The following is a 15,998-nucleotide window of genomic DNA, read 5'->3' as shown; positions in this document are numbered from 1 at the left end:
AATATGTGATAATATAAAATCCATCAAAAGCAAACTTCACTCGGAAAATTATTGAGTTAAAAATTCTGTAAAGCAGATGCATCTTTTGGCATTCACAGAAGACAAACATGCATGCACAGTATTCAAATAAAAATTCTTCTAGTTAGATCTTAATGGCACCCACAGAACAGTATAATGTGCCATCATCTTAGCAATGATACTGCATAAATTTTGATAAAAAGAACCATGAATGTATGCTCTGCTGTCTGTAAAATTCAGAGCTTGTCTTTCATGGTTTATTTTCATTTTACTGGTCTGATACAGAGAAGTACGGCTAGCTTTTAAAACTGTTTGAAACAATCCTGAGGCAGTTCTCAAGGCAAGGCCAGATGATTTTTTTAACATGCCTTCAAGCAGTTGTCTGAAGCATATGACTTGATGGGCATACTTTAAAGGACATTTTAGTTATAGACTTCAAAAGAACTGAAGTGTAACATTTTCTTTGTACTACATAGGTCTGAAAGATTATTTTCAGAGCTTCCCAATAGCAGGACCATTGAATGTCATCCATTGTAGAATTTCAGCAGGAGACTTGTAAACCAACCTATATGTGGTTCAGGTAAGTACACATACTCTTAAGTCCTCAGATAACTAAACAACGTAATTGTGTATAGTTGATACCCACCTACTATGCTGGCTGTCCCAGGGTTTTCCACTTCATCTTTCAAAGTTGATATCCGCAACATAATAGTAAACAGAAAGTGAGTACCAAAGAAAGAGACACAAGTGAATTATCCACGGACAATGAAATTTACTGCTACTAATGAGCTTTCTGATATGTACACTCATGTCTGTCCTCAATATCTCCTAAATTCATTTGAGCATTTCAGGCTGATGAACAAGTTACTGATAAGAATCATAAAACAATTAATAATTGGTATTGTAAATTGAACATATGTGAAATGTACAACATTTATGGAACAGTTAGGAAAAAAAAAAAACGTGTTGATGAGGAACATAATTGGGCAATACAGACAGCCAGGACTTCTTCTAAAGTAGAAAAAACACACGTTCATGCAAGCACTATTCACACACACACACACACACACACACGACCTGTATCTCTGGCCACTGAGGCTGGACTGTTTGTAATACAATGATGAACCAAAGCAGTGTCATCATTGCCCAGTGCTGGATTGGATGCTTCTTGGTTGGTGGTGAAGGCATATCACACAGTAAGGAAAGTATGTAAATGGAGCAGAGATGAACAGAGAGTGAGTCTTGCAATGATATGGGCCACAGAATGGGAAATTGACTACACAAGTGACTTTGACATTTGACAGATTGTTATGGTGTGACACCTGGAAAGGAGCAGCTTGGAGGTGGTGAAGCTGGTTGGTTGTTGATATTCTGCTGTCACAAACATCTCTGGAAAAGGGTTGAAGGACGGTAGACACAAAATGTGGGATGTCAATGCCTCATCATAAAACATGGAGTTTGGGGTTTGTCTGCCCTGTAAAGTTGGATAGGTGGCATTCTGTGGCAGACCAGAAGACAAAGTATTATTTTGGTACAGTGTGGATTGCTGACTATGGAGATGCACTGCGAATGACTCCTACATGTCCCCATCTTGGCCCAGTAATATTGTCAGCTGTGAATGCATTGGGCACAGGCTCACCATGATTGGACACTGAATCAATGGAAACATATTGCCTGGTCAGATGAATCACGATTCTTGTTGTAACAGTCGGTGATCTGGATACACCATCATTCAAATGAATGGCTGCTCGCAACATGAAACACAACACAGACACTCACTGTTTGGGGCATTATTATGCTAGGTAGGGCTTTAATCCAGGCTTCTGTGGGGCCTGCAGTAGTAATCAAGAGCACCATGAAAGCTGTGGGTTAGATAAACTTTATTGCTGACCATCTCCATTCCTGTATCCTTCATTACTTTCCTGACAGTTTTGACATGTTCCAGCTTGATAACTGTACGTGTCACAAGACCATAATCATTCTAAAATGCTTTGTGGAGCATAATAGTGAGTTCACCTTGGTATGCTGGGCACCAAATTCTCATGGTCTGAATCTAGTGCACCACGTTTGGCACACTGTCAGGTGTCAGCTATGCACTCGCAAACCATCGGCCAGTAATGTACGGAAATTGCATGGCTTGTACATTCCTCCAGAAACTTACCAACAACTTGCCAAATCCACCATGCAGAGTCACTGCTGTATTGCATTCCAAGGGTAGCTATTAAGCAAGTGGTTCATCAGTGTACATAAGTGAAGCCTACTTCCAGTGGTCCAAGGACACCAGATGCTTGAGTGGTGTAACTGAAGAGCAGCAGTAGAGATGTGTTTGTTCATCTAACAACTAACAATAAGTCTAGTCCTCATGAAAACAAAGTATGGCTGTCTATAGGCATGACTAACAATTCCCATACTGGTATTAATCAATCACAGAAGGCTTACTCATTAATTATTTTCACAGCAGATTGTGTCAACCAAAACTAAGGGCACCAAAATAGTAAAGTAAATTACACATCCCCTCTACCTTTTTTTGCTGGCTTTGTCTACTCTTTTGTCATCAATTGGCAGGACATGGTAAAAATTTGAAGCCTTCAGTCAAATAGCATATTTGCTTCAGCATCCACCTGCCAGTTTTGAGATCCTACAATGCTGGAGCAAAGTGTCAGCAAAAACTCTACAGCTGAACACAAGAGAGCTGTGTAGGTAGCAGCTGTCTGAACCAAGTGCACTTTGGTACATAAACCGTATTAGCAATAAACATCTCTACAGTAGTAGTCATTTCTTTGTTAGTCTACTTGGACGAAATTACAATGATACAACATGCATTGGCCGAGGTAAAGCCTGCTGCTTGTTGGCTGAAGAAGGAACCCTTGCCCCCCCCCCCCTGTTGCTATGTCTATCTTACCATGGTGCTGGTATGACTCTGGTTGTATTGGAAGTAGTCTTTGTTCCCCTACCCAAAAAATGGATGACATCCTTCAAAAAAAGAAAGTATTCGTAAATTCACATGGAATGTGAAGGTCTATTACAGATTACATAATCACAAATGGAAGAATTGTAAAACTTTATTTGAGAGGCATGGGCTGATAGAGGATGTGACATACATTTGGATCACTGGCTGCTGGTGTCTACAATTATGTCATTAACTGAATGGAAAAATCAAAATACCAATGACCAAAATACCAATAACTCATGAAATATACAAAATACCTTCTCCAAGAAGATAGTGTAATGACACTACCAAAATAGATTAAGGCATTTTATAAGCAATGCTTCTAACAAAGAATGGTGCAATATAAGAATAAAAAAGATAGCAAAATATGAGCAGGGGACATCCAATGATACCACACTTGAGCCACCACCCCACCCAATGTTTGGGTGCTGGGGGCAACTTTGAAATCTTAAATGGGTACCCCCCATTTTTTATTCCAGGTTAAGATTTTATGAAAACATTGACATATGTTTTGTCTGAAGCATTTTGTTCATGTCACCACAGATGGTATTGTAATTGGAGGAATAGAAATGGGTACACAATTGTAATTTACGACATGCAACTCAATGGCCCTTGAATATCCAATGGCATGATAGACTCCACCTCCACACTGTGAGGGAAGGACAGGCCAGTATTTCATAACTTCTAATTAGAAATCCCATTCGCAACTTAGTGTTCCTCTGACATATCGAACAGTTGCTACATGACATGTCACCATGGCCATATAGCGAACTACGACATATCGTAACAGGCAGTACACTGTAACCAGATCTCACGAATCATGCAGATGTAGAACAAATAGCAGCTTTAAACATTACAATAATTGTGCACTGTTTGTTGCCTGTACACCTACCTATCATCTGGAGAGCAGACATGTAAGTGAACAATGAATGTTGCAACCACAGAAGAAAGAACTGAAATGATCCTGATTTACGGAGAATGTAGGAGAAATGTTGAAACTGCTGTTGCCTTGCATGCTGAGTGTTTTCCAGAGAAAGCTCACTCTCATTTATTCTTTTACAAGGTTGTGTAAGCCTTTTTGTCTGATGGCAGTGTACAGTTTGGCAAAAGGAAATGAAGCAAAACACCTTGCAGGAGAAGCTAATGAAAAAGCTGTACTAGCAGATAAGTGCCTGTCTATTACACCACAATTTTGGTATGTCTGTAGGTAGTTTTGTCACAATAGTACATTGTCACAAGAATTGTCCATACCGTGTGTCACTGCATCAAGAACTTCATGGCACCGATTTCCATGACCAGGTAGTGTTTTGTGAATGGGCAAGTCAACAAATGCAAATGACCCCCACATTCTTTGCTGAGGCACTATTTTCCCATGAGTCGACATTCACAAACCATAGTAGCATTAACAGGCGTAAGTGCATTACTGGAGTGTTGACAATCCCCAATGGTTATGACCAGCTGACCATCAGTGTCCTTGGTCAGTTAATGCATGGTGTGACAATATGGGGAACAAACTCAGTGATCCATATTTTATTGATGGCACATTGAATGGATGCAAATATCAAATGTTTTTGGTACAGGAGCTCTTGGTACTACTGCAGGATGTTGCCCTGGACATTCGACAACATACATGGTTTCAACATAACGGTTGCCCAGCGCATTATGCAATTGAAGCATGAGAGGTATTACACCATGTTTACACTGGTCAGCGGATCGGAAGAGGTGGCCTGGAATTTAATTCCAGTCTGAAAATATTTACACTGCATTTTTAGGTTAGTTTTTCATTGAGAATGATGAAGGTAAATTTGATCATAAATTGGGAGAGAGTGTGGTTAACATCTAGAATCAAAATTTGTTTGGCAGGAGAGAGAACTTTGCTTTGTGTATAAAAGAACTAGACAGCAGACTATAAACAACAAAATCGCCAAAATGCAAAATACCATGAATATTGGTTAAAAAGAAAAAAAGCTGAAAAAGAACAATCTACAGCATTTATAATAAAGAAGAAAAATAAAATATATTATTGAAATATTGTTCTCTCTCCTGATGCTTGATAGGCAGAATGAACCACAGTGAAATCGCTGACCACTAAATTGAATAATTATTTGTAGGATGACAGGAAGAATACAAACTACACTTATACATGCATAAGAGGTACTAGCACAGAATACAAGTTAAGGATACACAAAGCTAAAATGAAAGAGAAGAAGTATAAAGGATAAAAATAACTTCCGTTCTGGAAACACCCCCCAGGCTGTGCTAGCAACACTGTGTAAGCAGCATTCTATATGCCATTAGGCGCCACCTACTTTGCAGCATTGTCACAACACATTTCAAAGTTTCCTTTTCTTTTGAATCACCTTGTATAAGTTAAACAAATACACCAACTGACCAAAACTGCTACACCAGATGTCTAAGCACAGGTCAAGCAATTTCTGCAAATTACAGGATGGTGGTTTATGGGCAAGCAGCTGGCACCTGATTTGTTTTGTAATGAGCACAGACCAGGTACATTTTCTGACCAAGACATCAGTTTGAGTTCACTTAATGCCCCTTAAACTACTGTAGCACAATTATGACCTTGCAAAATGGACAGTTATCCTGCTGATAGAGGTCATCGTCATAGGGGGAGACATCAAGCATGAAGTGATTCAGGTGGTCTGCAATAATGTTCACGTAGTTCACTGCTGGCATGGTGCCTTCGATTACCATCACAGATCCCATGGAAGCCCAACTCAATGTACACTGTAGCATAATTCTTCCCTCACTGACTTGCATCTGTAGCACGGTGCATGTTTCATGCAACGATTTGCACGGATGATGGCGTGTAAAGACCCAACCGTCAACCTGGTGTAACAAGAAATGTGATTCATTCAACAGACAACATGTTCCTATTGATCTACAGTGAAAACTCAGTGGTGCTGTGCCCACTGCAATCATAACTGATGATGTTGTCAGCTTAAGAACACATAGGGGTCGTGTGAATGGAGCTCCGTGTTCAACAATGGCCTTTGAACGGTGTGCTCCAAAACACTTTTGCCTGCACTAGAATTATACACTGTCATCAGATCTGCCACCGATCACTGCCTATCGTGGATTATACAGTGGAAGATCCTCTGACCTCTGTGTTTTGTGATGAAACATGGTCACCCAATACCATACAGCCTATTTTTTTAGTTCACCACCCTTCAAACTCTTTCCAAATGTGCTCACAATAGCAGTATGCCAACAAGTGAGCAGCTTCACTGTTTTAAAGATTCTCTTTTCCAGCTGTAGTGTCACAACAGAGTTTTCTTTATCAAAACTACGTATTTCAGTGGATTTATGCATTTGCAGCTCGTATCTTCACTGCAATGACTCCACATTTCTCTCTCTTCCACTTACATTCTTTCCTTACTATGTCGCATGCCCTCAACAGCATCAGGAGGCATTCAACCTCATGGTGGTCAGTGGTCAGAATGTTTTGGCTCATTAGTGTATAAAAACACAGAAAACAGAGTATGGATGACTCTGAGTCTTGTTGGTCCATAGAGATGACTAGTTAGGAACTACTCATTTGTCATCTGTAAAGTCCACTCTTAACAGAAAGCCATATTGCATATCATTGATGAAGTTCTTACAGACATTAACGAAACAGAGCACTTTCCTCCAAAAGGCAAAGGTCCTGAGTTCGAGCCTCGGTCCAGCACACAGTTTTAAAGTTTCACAACAGCACACACTCCACTGCAGAGTGAAAACTGCATTCTAGAAACATCCCCCAGGCTGTGGCAAAGCCATGTCTCCACAATATCCTTTCTTCCAAGAGTGCTAGTTCTGCAAGTTTGACAGGAGAGATTCTGTGAAGTTTGGAAGGTAGGGGACAAGGTACTGGCAGAAGTAAAGCTGTGAGCATGGATTGTGAGTCATGCTTGGGTAGCTAAATTGGTAGAGAACTTGCCTGTGAAAGGCAAAGGTCCCGAGTTCGAGTCTCGGTCCGGCACACAGTTTTAATGTGCCAAGAGGTTTCAATAATAACTTGCTTAACATCAAAAGTGGGTAAGATGTTTGAAAGGATTAAAGGTATTTGCTGCCTGAGTAGTCGACTAAAATAAACTAAACTCTGCCGGAACAGGCCATGAAGACCACCATCTCATCCTCAGCCCACAGGCGTCACTGGATGTGGAAATGGAGAGGCATGTGATCAGCACACCACTCTCCGGGCTGTATGTCAGTTTATGAGACCTGAGCTGCTACTTCTCAATGAAGTAGCTCCTCAGTTTACCTCACAAGGGCTGCGTGCACCCTGCTTACCAACAGCACTTGGCAGACCGGATGGTCACCCATCCAAATGCTAGCCCAGCCCTGCAGTGCTTAACTTCTGTGATCTGATGGGAACTGGTGTTACCGCTGTGGCAAGACCGTTGGCCTGTGAGTAGCTGACTAGCTCATAAATAAACCTGAACTTGTATCTAAACGTATGGACAATGTTAGCCTGTTAGTTCTAATAGTCCAAATTTTTAGTTATGAATTCAGTCTTGCTTATGTGTCTGTTGTCTGATCAATGCCTTAACTCTTCAGTGATGGGCTAAATTTTCATCTTCCTCATTTCTGTATTCTGGCTATGACTTTTCAAGATCTTATTAATTAACACAAGTACAGTAACAAGTTGCTTAACATTAAAGCCTAAGGAATATGTGTTAGTGGAAGAAGTGAAAGACTTCTCATATGTAGGAAGCAAGATTACAAACAATTGCTAAAGAGAGGGACATGTCAGGTACAGATTACCACAAGCAAAGTAAGTTTTCAACTAAAAAGCTGTGCCAGTATCTGTCTAATATTGTGATACTGGCGTGAAGTTTGTATGGAAGCAAGACTTATGAAAAAACCATAGAAAAAAATTAGAAGCATTTGAAATACAGTATTGTGGAAAGATGTTGAAAATGATAATGAAGAGGTATTTGGGGAGAACAGGTCAGGGGAGACATAAATGAAATGTTCACATTAGGCAAAAGCATAAGTTGTGAGACAATGGGTCTGACATCTAAGATTAATTAACTTGTTGCTGGAAGGACAGAGTGGAAAATTAGTAGAGAAATACAAAAATCAGAATATGGAAAACATTACAGAGGATACTGAGTGTAAAGCTAGTGTAGTAACGACAAAAATTAACACAAGTAAGAAGTGAGGGAAAACACCAAAAAAAAGACAGAAAATGCTAAGCAAGATACAGTGTCTGCCACTTTGGTATGTACGTTTCAAGAATAGAATTGTAAAGACATAAAAAATATTAAAGCACTAAAAAGAATCATTCATTGTTTTCATTATTAAAATGTTTTCACATTTTGTACTTGCAAATAGCCTCCCCTTACCCCCAACACTCCCCATACTTTACTCTTGAAGGTATCTTACCATCTGACGTGTCGATGCATATTTTTTGAAAGACCCAATCAGCTATTTTAGGAAGTGGCTTATTACATAATAAAGCAATTTTAGGGCCTCAAAATAAAATGTGAAGTGAACTGTTTTTGAGGCTAGGTAAAGGCTCAGTATAGAAACTTATATGCTGTGATATTCAGAAATAGTTAACTTAGTGGTGGCAGAGTTGTTGTTGTTGTTGTGGTCTTCAGTCCTGAGACTGGTTTGATGCAGCTCTCCATGCTACTCTATCCTGTGCAAGCTTCATCATCTCCCAGTACCTACTGCAACCTACATCCTTCTGAATCTGCTTGGTGTATTCATCTCTTGGTCTCCCTCTACGATTTTTACCCTCCACGCTGCCCTCCAATACTAAATTGGTGATCCCTTGATGCCTCAGAACATGTCCTACCAACCGATCCCTTCTTCTAGTCAAGTTGTGCCACAAGCTTCTCTTCTCCCCAATCCTATTCAACACCTCCTCATTAGTTATGTGATCTACCCATCTAATCTTCAGCATTCTTCTGTAGCACCACATTTCGAAAGCTTCTATTCTCTTCTTGTCCAAACTATTTATCGTCCATGTTTCACTTCCATACATGGCTACACTCCATACAAATACTTTCAGAAACGACTTCCTGACACTTAAATCTATACTCGATGTTAACAAATTTCTCTTCTTCAGAAACGCTTTCCTTCCCATTGCCAGTCTACATTTTATATCCTCTCTACTTTGACCATCATCAGTTATTTTGCTCCCCAAATAGCAAAACTCCTTTACTACTTTCAGTGTCTCATTTCCTAATCTAATACCCTCAACATCACCCGACTTAATTCGACTACATTCCATTATCCTCGTTTTGCTTTTGTTGATGTTCATCTTATATCCTCCTTTCAAGACACTATCCATTCCGTTCAACTGCTCTTCCAAGTCGTTTGCTGTCTCTGACAGAATTACAATGTCATCGGCGAACCTCAAAGTTTTTATTTCTTCTCCATGGATTTTAATACCTACTCCGAACTTTTCTTTTGTTTCCTTCACTGCTTGCTGGCAGAGTAGTAGAAGGGAAAAATATAGGGCGAATCAAAAGAACAGGAAATTTTGGAATGGAGATTAATAGATGAGCTCAATTATGTAACATATTTCTGTTTATGCCCATGTATAGTACAGAATATGCATTGTTGAATGTAACAACCATTTTTATTTCTTGAATATGACATCTGATAGGTGAGCCCCCCCCCCCCCCCCCTCAGTGCACACATTCCTGCAGCCTGATAGGAATTTTATGCGTGGCTCGACCTAATATTTCAATAGGACTCCTGGAATTTTCTTCTCATATTCTTGCTTTACGTTTTTCGGTGGCAGGAGGTCGAGTTCGGTAAACCACACTCCGGTGCTGGTTCCACAAGAAAAAATCACACTCTGTTGGGTCAGGTGATCTTGGGGCCATGCAGTGTCACAAAGCCATGAAATGACATGCTTACCAAACAATAGTCACACAGCTCCCATCAATATCGTTGCAGAGTGTGATGTTGCTCCATCATGTTGAAACAAACTTGTGGCAGGAAAATGGGGCAGTTCATGCACAAGAAAACTTTCCATCATGCCAACATAATGAAGCGACATTACAGTGGTTGTGCACCCATCATCATCTTCAAAAAAGTAGTAGCCTATAACGCCACTTGATGACATAGCACACCATACAGTAATCTTACTGCTGTGGAATGGATGCTTGTGTAGCTGATGTGGATTTTGCTGAGACCAGCTTGTCTATTGACAAAGCCACTGATGTGGAAGTGAGCTTCATCTGACATCCGTTGATTGCTGATGAAATTGTTATCATCATGCACTTTCACTAACATGCTTTCAGCATATTGTTATGCTTTAGTAAATCATTAGGTACAAGTTGCTGAACAGTCTTCAGCTTGTACGGGTGGAAGTTTAAATCCACTTTCAGTAACAATAGAGACTCTGTGTGACATTGAACAGAGCACTTGGGCTTCTTACTAAAGTAGTTTGCACAGCCTTAGTATTGTCACGCGCATGAGCGGTTTGCGGTCTGCGTGCAAATTTCTTCTTCAGTGCAGGACCTGTTGCTTCAAAATTGCAGACCCAGGTGTTAATTGCATGTGCTGAGGAAACATGACCATGCTGTCTGATGTTGAAATGACACCAAAATACTCAATGTGTGGCCTCCACACGTCCATTACGGAAATAGGCTTACTGTAAAGGCACAGTGCACACAATTCCATTGCTCCAAGTTTACTGTTTACTAAATAGCAACACTGTGTAAGCAGCATTCTATATGTCATCAGGTGCCACCTACTTTGCAGCATTGTCACAACACATTTCAAAGTTTCCTTTTCTTTCGAGTCACCTAGTATAAGTTAAACAGATACATCAATGGGCCAAAACTGTGGCACCAGATGTCTAAGCACAGTTCAAGCCCATCCTGCAAATTATGGGATGGTGTTTTATGGGCGTGCAGCTGTCACCTGATTTGTGTTGTAATAAGTACAGACCAGGTACATTTTCTGACCAAGACATCAATTTGAGTTCACTTAATGCCCCTTAAACTACTGTAGCACAGTTATGACCTTGCAAAATGGACAGTTATCCTGCTGATAGAGGTCATTGTCATAGGGGGAGACATCAAGCATGAAGTGATTCAGGTGGTCTGCAATAATGTTCACGTAGTTCACTGCCTTCGATTACCATCACACATCCTGTGGAAGCCCAACTCAATGTACACTATAGCATAATTCTTCCCTCACTGACTTACATCTGTGGCACGGTCCACGTTTCATGCAGCGATTCGCACGGATGATGGCGTGGAAAGACCTAACCGTCAATCAGGTGTAACAAGAAATGTGATTCATTCAACAGGCAACATGTTTCTATTGATCCACAGTGAAAAATCAGTGATGCTGTGCCCACTGCAATCATAGCTGATAATGTTGTCAGCTTAAGAACACATAGGGGTCGTGTGAATGGAGTTCCAAATTCAACAATGACCTTTGAACGGTGTGCTCTGAAACACTTGGGCCTGCACTAGCATTGTACTCTGTCACCAGATCTGCTCACAACAGCAATATGCCAACAGGTGACCAGCTTCACTGTTTCACAGGTCCTAATTTCCAACTGCAATGTGCCACCAAAGTTTCCTTTGTCAAAACTCACTGGATTTACACATTTGCAACTCTTATCTTTGCTATAGTGACTCCACATTTCACTCTCTTCCACTTACATTCTTTCCTTACTATGTCACATGCCCTGAACAACACCAGGAGGCATTCAACCTCACAGTGGTCAGTGGTCATAATATTTTGGCTCATTAGTGTATAAAAAGACACAAAACAGAGTACGGATGATACTGCGTCTTGTTGGTTAGTAGAGATGACTGGCTAGGAACCACTCATGTGCTGTCTGTAAAGTCCACTCTTAACAGAAAGCCATATTGCATCTCATTGATGAAGTTCTTACAGACATTAATTAAAAAGATCACTTTCCTGCAGAAGGCAAAGGTCCCAAGTTCGAGCCTCGGTCGAGCACACAGTTATAATCTGCCAGAAAGTTACATAACAGGGCACACCCTGCTCCAGAGTGAAAGTTGCATTCTAGAAACATCCCCCAGGCTGTAGCTAAGCTATGCCTCTGCAATATCCTTTCTTCCAGGAGTGCTAGTTCTGCAAGTTTTGCAGGAGAGCTTCTGTGAACTTTGGAAGATAGGAGACGAGGCACTGGCCGAAGTAAAACTGAGAGGGCAGGTTGTGAGTCTTGCTCGGGTAGCTCAATTGGTAGAGCACTTGCCCACAAAAGGCAAAGGTCCTGAGTTTGAGTCTCAGTCTGGCACACAGTTTTAATCTGCCAGAAAGTTTCAATAATGAAATAATCTGTGTCCTTGTCCTTTTTAAGGCCATGCTATAAATAATGAAGTTTCTGTAGGAAAATGTAAATATATTGTGTTCTTGTTGCTGCCTTTTCTCTTTGTATAGTTTGAGTCATATTACCTTCACAGAAACTGTAGGGTCAGATTACCCTAATCCATCACAGTAAAAAAATATTAAACTCGGGACAGATGAACTTTAAATATAAAATCCCTCATGGTTCAGGTCTTGGACCATTCTTATTCTTGAAAGATTAGGTCATTTTTATTTGCTAACAAATATGTCTATTGCAAAGAGGGTGAACATGCCATTTGTATACCACATAATTATATCATATCTGTAGTATTATTATGTAGTAATTTACTATGCAAAGAAGAAACTAAATTTACCCTTGTCCTATTTTCCTTAAAATTTGGTGCTTTTTGCTGTTGGACAGGGCGTTTGAGTCTAGCAGCACCTTATGAAAATGGACTGAGGATATCCTCTGGTAAACTGTTCAGTCCTAGACTCCGCTGCCAACATAAAAAGAGTCCATTGTTGTTGCATGGCATCACATGACATCTAGGAAACATATATGAGTAGTCAGATAATAAATGAAACTACAAATATAAATTGACTGAGACTGGTTGGTTGGTTGATTGATTGGTGTTTGATTCACTCATTTCCATAGATTCCTGCATGAAGAAGAACCTTTATGGGAGTGCATTCAATCAAAATATATGTTACAGTTCTATATGCTTCTCCAAGCATATATGAGAATCTGATTTTATACACTGTACCAATAATTAACTTCATCCACAGCTGTATACTGTCTTTGCTTACAGCAGCTAAAATGAATGTAAGAAACGGAGAAAGAAAGCTGGAGGAAGAAAGCTCCTATTTTCTCAGTTATACCAAAAGCCATTTTTATTTACTGTCCTAGCTTAATATTTACATCATTATGATGGTAATTATGAAAAAACAACAGACAGATACCGGTAACTAAATACTATAACAGTAGCAGTAGCTCTACAATTATTTTCATGCTGCAGCCTGATATCTTCATTGTGTGGCTGTAAATAATCAAAATATTTGTAGGGGGTTGCCTAATAACATCAATATTGAATTTCCCTTTGAATCTGCAAATTGATGTGACTTACCAAATGAAAGTGCTGGCAGGTCGACAGACACACAAACAAACACAAACATACACACAAAATTCAAGCTTTCGCAACAAACTGTTGCCTCATCAGGAAAGAGGGGAAGGAGAGGGAAAGACGAAAGGATGTGGGTTTTAAGGGAGAGGGTAAGGAGTCATTCCAATCCCAGGAGCGGAAAGACTTACCTTAGGGGGAAAAAAGGACAGGTATACATTCACACACACACACACACATATCCATCCACACATATACAGACTCTGTATAGGTACCACAACAGTGGTACTTAGAATTTTTCTTCGTGTATTATTTTACTTGTCTGTTTGTTGCTGGAAAATTCACTTCCGGTTGCGCAACCTTGCTGATAAGGACTTCCTGTACAGCGTTAGCATTTGTTCTTAAAATAGATATTATGTAATCCTGTTTTCTGTAGCAACAAGGGACCTAGTATTACTAGGACCGTGTTGCAGAATAATACCTTTTTAGGTTATTTGTTTCATTAGGGTAGATTGTTTTTACCTCAATAGATTAAAAACCTCAAAGTCCTGCTCAGACGCACAGCCATAGGGAAACATTCCACGTGGGAAAAATATATCTAAAAACAAAGGTGATGTGACTTACCGAACGAAAGTGCTGGCAGGTCGATAGAAACATAAACAAACACAAACATACACATGAAATTCTAGCTTTTGCAACCAACGGCTGCTTCGTCAGGAAAGAGGGAAGGAGAGGGAAAGACGAAAGGATGTGGGTTTTAAGGGAGAGGGTAAGGAGTCATTCCAATCCCGGGAGCTAGGGGGAAAAAAGGACGGGTATACACTCACGCACACACACACATATCCATCCGCACATACACAGAAACAAGCAGACATTTGTAAAGGCAAAGAGTTTGGGCAAATGTCTGCTTGTGTCTGTGTATGTGCGGATGGATATGTGTGTGTTTGTGCGAGTGTATACCCGTCCTTTTTTCTCCCTAAGGTAAGTCTTTCCACTCCCGGGATTGGAATGACTCCTTACCCTCTCCCTTAAAACCCACATCCTTTCATCTTTCCCTCTCCTTTCCTCTTTCCTGACGAAGCACCCGGGGGTTGCGAAAGCTCGAAATTTTGTGTGTGTGTTTGTGTGTTTTTTATTGTGCCTATCTACCAGCGCTTTCCCGTTTGGTAAGTTATGGAATCTCTGTTTTTAATATATTTTTCCCATGTGGAATGTTTCTTTCTATTTTATTTATATATATGTATACACATACACACATCCTGTGACAGGACATTGGAAATCTTTGGATCAGAATGCAGAACCCCACACTGAATCTTAAGAAAAAATCCAAGTCTACATAGAAACTATTTTTTGTGACTTGTTTTGTGGGTGTGTAAATCACTGTTGACTTGATATAGATTTTTTTGTTAGTCACAGACATCATTAAGGAATAAATGTATTAGTTTGTGTAAATGCAAGAATTCCAGGATCTTTAATGAGGTCTCTGCAAGATGTACACTAATGTGTTGCTCGCATTTGTTGGATAAATACCTCACTTATTTCATCTGTAGTCTCTCACAAGATAATTCCATTAGACACCAGGGAATGGAAATAAGGTAACAGCCTTTTTTTTTCAAGTCTGTGCAATGAGATATACGTTTAACAAACTGAAACAATTAATTTTTGAGAATATAATGTAATTGGATAGATAAATTGTTCACTCGCCAAGTGGCAGCAGAACACAAGTAAGGGAAGGGTATGATTAGGCAAGCTTTCAGAGCCAGTGGATCCTTCTTCAGGCAGAAGGGTTGAAGGGGGAGGAAGAGGGGTGAATGAAAAGGACTGGAGAGGTCTAGGAAAAGGGGTGGATTTCGGAAAAGTCACCCAGAACCACAGGTCAGGGTAGACTTACCAGACAGGATAGAAGGAATCTTTCCTTTTATAAGTTACAAATTTTAAAATAATGAAGACAGTATGTCATTGTCCTACCAAGAAAAAAGTGCATGGTGAATTATTAAGCAATATCTTTCCCCTGAACTTCCGAAATGTCTTGCTCACTTGACAAACATGACTTATTTGTAGCAGAATTACAGCAAAATACAAAACCTAAAGAGTACACTCACAAAATTATGTCAATGCAATCATATTGGCTCAGCCATCACAACAGCAGCTAGTTAGGTTCGCTAATGTTTCTTTTGAAATAAATCCAGAGAATGACAACAGAAGACAGCACCAGTCAATGGGCAAGTCAGGAATGTCTGTAAATTCTCCTCATGGGAAATGAGTCCAGTTTTTGAATAGGTAAATTGTGCATTGATAAAATCGTAGCCCAACCTATATTCAGTTGTCATCTTTTTGACACAAAGTTGCGGCCCAAGCTATGCTCAGGCTGGTCTCCAATGTGTTAAGGTGGCAAACTCCATTGGTAGGCTTTCTTCATATGTACTTAGCACGTAGCAGACCTTCGTGCTGTGAGGGATGATGGCAGCTGGAAGTGCTGAGATGTAAATCAGTGTCAGTGGGCTTTTCTGTGCACAGTGTGTCTCACAGTGCCATTCACTTTGCACTTGATCATGATGTTCAAAAAGGGGAATTCACCATTCTGTTCCACCTCCATGGTAAATTATACACTCATG

At 40.1% G+C, this 15,998-nt stretch overlaps 1 protein-coding gene and 1 pseudogene across 6 annotated transcripts in view; one reads left to right on the top strand and one right to left on the bottom strand.

The window, feature by feature from the left end:
• The window catches only part of LOC126251706 (CAP-Gly domain-containing linker protein 1), a 571,456-nt gene that overhangs the window by 477,557 nt on the left and 77,901 nt on the right, over positions 1–15,998 (top strand). The gene's annotated exons all lie outside the window — the stretch shown is intronic.
• On the bottom strand, positions 7,256–7,373 carry LOC126210178 (5S ribosomal RNA; annotated as a pseudogene).

This window comes from Schistocerca nitens, chromosome 1 (assembly GCF_023898315.1).
Source record: "Schistocerca nitens isolate TAMUIC-IGC-003100 chromosome 1, iqSchNite1.1, whole genome shotgun sequence".
In the NCBI taxonomy this organism is placed as follows: Eukaryota; Metazoa; Arthropoda; class Insecta; order Orthoptera; family Acrididae; genus Schistocerca; species Schistocerca nitens.
Note: the sequence above shows the minus strand (reverse complement) of the source record. Positions and strands in the feature narration are given on the sequence as shown.